Source organism: Callorhinus ursinus, unplaced genomic scaffold (genome assembly GCF_003265705.2).
Source record: "Callorhinus ursinus isolate GAN/ISIS: 27379988/994484 unplaced genomic scaffold, GSC_fseal_2.0 scaffold4, whole genome shotgun sequence".
NCBI lineage: Eukaryota > Metazoa > Chordata > Mammalia > Carnivora > Otariidae > Callorhinus > Callorhinus ursinus.
In genome coordinates, this window is record NW_027397066.1 from 69,060,021 (window position 1) to 69,066,020 (window position 6,000).

The 6,000-nt window shown below is 37.8% G+C and overlaps 1 protein-coding gene and 1 non-coding gene across 3 annotated transcripts in view; both read left to right on the forward strand.

Moving 5' to 3' along the window:
• The window catches only part of ARHGAP24 (Rho GTPase activating protein 24), a 495,495-nt gene that overhangs the window by 24,715 nt on the left and 464,780 nt on the right, over positions 1-6,000 (forward strand). The window lies entirely within an intron of this gene.
• On the forward strand, positions 85-191 carry LOC112836194 (U6 spliceosomal RNA). Its single transcript, XR_003211421.1, has one exon. It is a non-coding gene; the product is annotated as a U6 spliceosomal RNA (small nuclear RNA).

Sequence of the window (6,000 nt, forward strand, 5' to 3'; positions counted from 1 at the left end):
ACCTCACTGGGCATCAATTATAACATAGAGATAATTATAGGTCCTACCTCATAGTGCTCTAAGGATTAAATGAGATAATGCTTAGTGCTTGCCTCAGCAGCACATATACTAAAATGGGAATGATACAGAGAAGATTAAGATAGCCCCTGCACAAGGATGACACACAAATTCATGAATTATTCCATATTTTTTTTAAAAGAGAGATAATGCTCAGCAAAATGCCTGGCACATAGTAAGTACAGTACATATTAGCCATTCTCCTAGTTTTTATTATTTAGGTTGCTATTTTTATTGCTGGAGACACCATAGCTTATTACCTGGCTGATTGTAGTTGCTCATTAAATGTTTAATTTCAGTCACTAAGGGCCATTATAATTTGTGTACTGTGGATGTTGAAAATGCAGTCAGAGAATGCTCAACTCTAGAGTGGTTGAGGTTACTATATTTTACTAAAGGTTTGCCACCTGGATGCTAAGGAATTTTTTAATTTACCATGTCTTTTGGAATTGTTTGGAAATATAGGAGATTCCTAGGATAATTTAGTGCTGTAGGTCATGACTAATGAATTGAAGTTCAAGGTGCCTGAGTCCCGATCAGATTTCTCTGTAACTTGTCATAATTTTTTCAAAAGTAAAAGACTATTTATTTCACATGTAACTAATACAAAGCTAAGAATATTAGATATTGTATGATAATGATGATTTTTTTGATCCAGAAGAAAGAGGGGCTGAGAGAGGTAAAATTATTTCCCATTGTCACAAAGAGCTTCAAGTGAATTAGAGGCTAATTAAAATAGTACTCTGTCATCCAGTAATTTCACTACTGGGTATCTACCCAAAAAACAAAAACACTAATTTGAAAAGATATATGCACCCCTGTTTATTGCAACATTGTTTATAATAACCAACAAATGGATGCAACCAAAGTGTCCATCCATAGATGAATGCATAAAGAAGATGTGGTGTGGGTAAGTATATAACATATAATATATGTGTGTATGTGTGTGTGTATAACGGAATATTACTCATTCATAAAACCTAACCTAACCTAACCTGGAAAACACACTCAAATCCTTTTTCAGTACTCTGTCCTCTAGAGTATGAACAATTGACAGAGTACTGATTCTCCCCAACCTTTTTAATTGACTTATAATTAACATACAGTGTTATATTAATTTCAGGTGTACAATAAAATGATTGAACATTTCTATACATTACCCTGTGCTCGTCAGAGTAAGTGTACTCAAACCCCTTTATCTATTTCACCCCATCCCCCTGCCCAGGGGTTAGTGGACTGTCTCATCCAGGGGTTGGCCACGGGTTACATTTCCTGCCCCTTTGATTAATTTGGATTTGTTTGTGCCTTGTGGATCTTCAGGGCTTCTCTCACTCCTGCTCCTGTCACCTCCTGCTCTACACACAGGATAGCAGTAATGGCTCTTGACCTTCACTTATTCATAGGAATATCTCAGTCAAGAGGTGATTCCAAAGGGAATTTGCCATCTAACTCCAAAAGAGGGTTGGGAAAGAAATTTATTAGGTTCTGTTTGTTCAGAAATGGCTACCAAACCTCCAATGGACACTTCAAGTGAAGAGGAAATAAGCGTGGGCATGATAGGCCTCTAGAGGAAGCATAAATCTTTTCCCCGTTGCCACCATGTCAGCCACATGGGGATTCTTCTCCAGCGTTTCATTTTGGCCCCTGGGAACACTAATATACCCACTGGTCAGCTAACTATCATTTTTAACCCACTTACAAAAGCAGTGCTAAATAATCACGGCACACCACGTTTAAGGAGAAACATTTTCTTTTTTTCTATTTTTCAGTTCTCCTGTCCAGCTGCCTAAATACTCTCAGTTTAGAATTACTTCCTTTTCCTTTGTAAAGGTTTCTTGTGTGTGTTTTTTTTTTTTTAATTACTTGACTCCATGCCTGTAGTTGGTCTCTTAGTCATGAGTCTTTGTTTGAAGACAGAAAACCAATTTGAAATAGTTTTAACACAGAGAGGAATTTATCATCTCATATAAGCAAATTGTAGGAAGAGTTGGTGCAGAGTTAACATTAAGGCTGACTAGATCTGGGGGTTGACTGCGGTCAGGATTCTTTACATGTATCTTTTTCCTGTGAGCATGATGGCTCTTTTCTCTGAGACTGCATTCTCCCCCAGCGAGGGCATCTTCTGTGGGAAGACCTTGTTCACATTGCTACAGCCTGGCAAAGAGAAGAATTCTCCTAGCACAAGCTTTGTCAGTTTCAGCAGGCTCTGATTAGCTCAGCTCAATAGAATGCGTACATTCTAGCCGGCCAGGTGGGACTCAGTTATCGTCAACTAACAACCAGAGCCACGTGACCAGAGGAGAATTTCTTGAAAGAACAAGTGATATTTGGGTATTAAAATAATAAATGCCCACTATATCTGATATTGGGAAATGCTTCCTTACCTACTGCTTTGTTGTTTTTCCGTGATTTTCCCCCCCATTATGATGGGTTCTCTTCTCTACTCTTCAGATTGCCTGGTTCTGGTTTGTTTATAATTTTGGTGTTTGTGTGAGAGGTTTGAACTAATGTCCTCATTTCACTTGTTCTACTTGAGAGTTGTCATGACAGGGGTCCTAATGCGTGTATGTTGCCTTTACCTGCAATCTGTTTTCCTATAGAAGATCTGCATTCCTATTTCTGTCTGGGGAAATTAGTTCCTCATCAGGGTTTTGAAAGTCTTTGTGGAATGGTCCACTCTTATATAATTCCTGCAACTTTTATTCTGTGATAGTGCAAATTCCTTTCTTTGGGCATAATTCTGCACACATGGTGTGTACCTTTTCTAGTGTTAGGCCTTGCCACATTGCTCCCCTTTTTGATATTCAGTAACTAATCATATCCCCAGCTGTTCTGTATAGGTAATCTATTTATTTCTTAATGAGTTTAAGAATGAGCTATTTGGATTGCCTTTTGCAGCAATACATTAACTATCATGTATAGTTTTATCTATTGCTTTGCTTCTGCAAAGTGTCAGTCACAGGTGAGTCTTAGAGCTATTACATAAATAGATTTATATTGTCTAAAATTCCCATGTCAGTAACACTTTATTAAGTATTTACGATAGTCTGAAAATGCAAGATAAATTATGGAGTTAGATGGGTAACAAAGGTACTATAGTATTCTTTCCATATTCATAGAGGCTAATTTATAGAGGGCCATTCCAATAGACTGTTCTGCAGATATTTATTCAAATTACTAAACACTCTCCTCTTTTCTAAGTTCCTTCACATCATCTCTCTCTCTACTGAGAGAAGTGGCCTCATTCAGGTGCTTTGACCTTTTACTCCTCTCTCAAATGCCTCATCATCTCCTTTCCCACAGGAGGATTTGTCCATGACACAAAACTATCTGCAGGCAGCTACAGGAGAAACTGCCATTTGTAGATGGGAGTAAGAAGAAAAGGGAGATAGCACAAATCAATAGCATTGGGAAGGAAAAGACATTAACACTACAGATATAAAAGGGATTTAAAGTTCATAGGAGAATAGTATGACAATACTGAAGCAATAACTTGAAATTTTAGATGAAATAGATAATTTTCCAACAAAACATAGGTTATTAACCTAGCCTAGAAAAAATAGAAATCATAAATAAATCAGTAGCCATGAAAGAAATAAAATTAATGGTAAAATGTCTTGCCCCTCTTCCACACCATTCTCCAAATAACAGCAAGCCTGATATTTGTAGGCATCATTTTAAAAACCCATAAAAGCAGAAGATGCCTCTTTTAGGCAGGCTGGGTCAGAGGCTCAAAATAGGAAATCTAACCAAACTGCTTTATGTAGCTAGTATAACTTTAATGTTAAAAATGGATATAAGGATAAGAGTAAGTATAGTATATTCTCATGTATGAATATAAAAGCAAAACACTTGATGTAATATTGACAAAAATTTTCAGCAGTGTCTAAAAAACTACACGATAGCCAAGAGATCGTTATTCAAAAATGCAAGGATGGTTCAATATTCAGACATCTATAAAATTTGGAAGAAAATTTCATAGGGTTTTCTCAATAGAGAAAAAATATTTGGTATAGTTCAATATTCGATTGTGATATAAACTCTTAGTAAACTAGGAATAGAGAATATTTTCTACTATTTTGAAAAGAGATATCTATGAAAAACCTCCTAAAAATGTTATCGTTCTTTAGAAAAATTTATTAACATTCCTATTCAAGTCAGCAGCAGGGTAAGAATTCCCGTGATTAGCCCCATTATTTAGCATTGTACTGGATGTCCTAGCCAACTTTAAAGATTTTTATTCATTTATTTAACAGAGTTAGAGAGCACAAGTAGGCAGAGCGGCAGACAGAAGGAGAGGGAGAAGCAGACTCTCTGTCGAGCAGGGAGCCCGATGTGGGGCTTGATCCCAGGACCCTGGGATCAAGACCTGAGCCGAAGGCAGACACTTAACGACTGAGCCACTCAGGCGCCCCATCCTAGCCAACTTTAAAAGGCAAGAAAAATAAGACTGCAAGCACTTAAAACGAAAAGAAAAACATTTACAAATAATAAAACTAAGTAGAAAATCCAAGCGAGGCATCAGATATATCATTAGAACAATTTAGACATGAGTTTGGCTTGTTCACTAGATTCAAGATTAATATACATGAAATAGTAGCATTCCTGGAAATCAGCAATTAACCAACTAGAAAATGTCAGAGGAAAAAAATACACGCCATTTACCATAGGCAGCATAGTGCCCACCCATCCAATTGACTGTTCACCCTGAAACCTGTGAATATGTTAGGCTAGTTGGCAAAGGGGAATTCAGTTTGCAGATGGAAGTAGGTTTAAAATAAAGGGATTATCTTGGATTATCCAGAAGGTCCCTGTGTCATCACAAGTGTCCTTCAAATATGAAAGAAGGAGGGAGAAGAGTCAGTATCAGAGTGATGTGACAGGAGAAAGACTCTACCTGCCACTGCTGGCTTTCAAGATGGAAGGGGACCATGAGCCAAGGAATGTAGGCAGCCTCTAGAAGTTAGAAAAGATAAGAAAGTAGATTCTTTCCTACAGCTGCTCAGTGTGGAGGAAGATAATTAGTTTTTATTCTTCTGCTAAGGTTCCTGGAGAAAGCTCCCTGCTCTCTTTTTCTTTCAGTTTCCCACACTCAAGGGCCTGGAGGGCTCAGACTTTCTAGTCATTTCCCTCCTTGGGCTCTGAGAAACCAGGCTTATGTATGGGGCTCACTGAGCCCACAGGGGAAGCAGACACACAGGGATTTCTTCTCAGATTCCAGTCTCTTGCAGACCCAGTAAGCCTTTGAATCAGGATTGGCAGAGAGAAAATTGTTAACAGTGCAGAGGAAGGAAGCCCTAATGAAACTTGTCTAAAGTTCTCATCCAGTGACCTACTGACCACAAACTTACACTGGCTCAGCTGGCCCACTGTGTTGTGTTTGCATGAATAAAATATATGGAATTATTTTAAATTTGTGATTAAAGTGATAACTCCTGTAATTTAAATTTTTGATTTAAAATAATACAACCTCTCTTGGTTTGGGTGTTCCCAGAGCAGGCCCTGAAACAAGGATTTGAATGAAAATCACTGTTGGGGAAGTGATCCAAAAAAGCATGTTGAAGAAGTGAAGCCAGATGGCAGAAAAAAAAGTTGATGAAGGGTGCTTATGAAGAAGGTGCTGGCTTTGGAAAACTGGGTCCCAGTCCATCTGGGGAGCCTCTGAGAGGGTTAATTCTTCAGAATTAACTCATGTAGAAAGCTCCAGCCTAAGGCTTTATCAATCAGAACTTTCAGTCTGCCCTGCATGGGTGAGCCAAGCATGTTTTTATGATCCAAGAACTCCTCCAAGCAGAGGCACGCTATTTTTTTATTCTCTTGAACTTAATTTTGTTTTCTGAATGGTAAATCTTTTACATAGTTTAAAGTCAAAACTATGCAAAGAGTAAATAAGTAAACTAAGATATGTATATTCCTTTTTTTTTTTCCTTTTTTTAGAGAAAG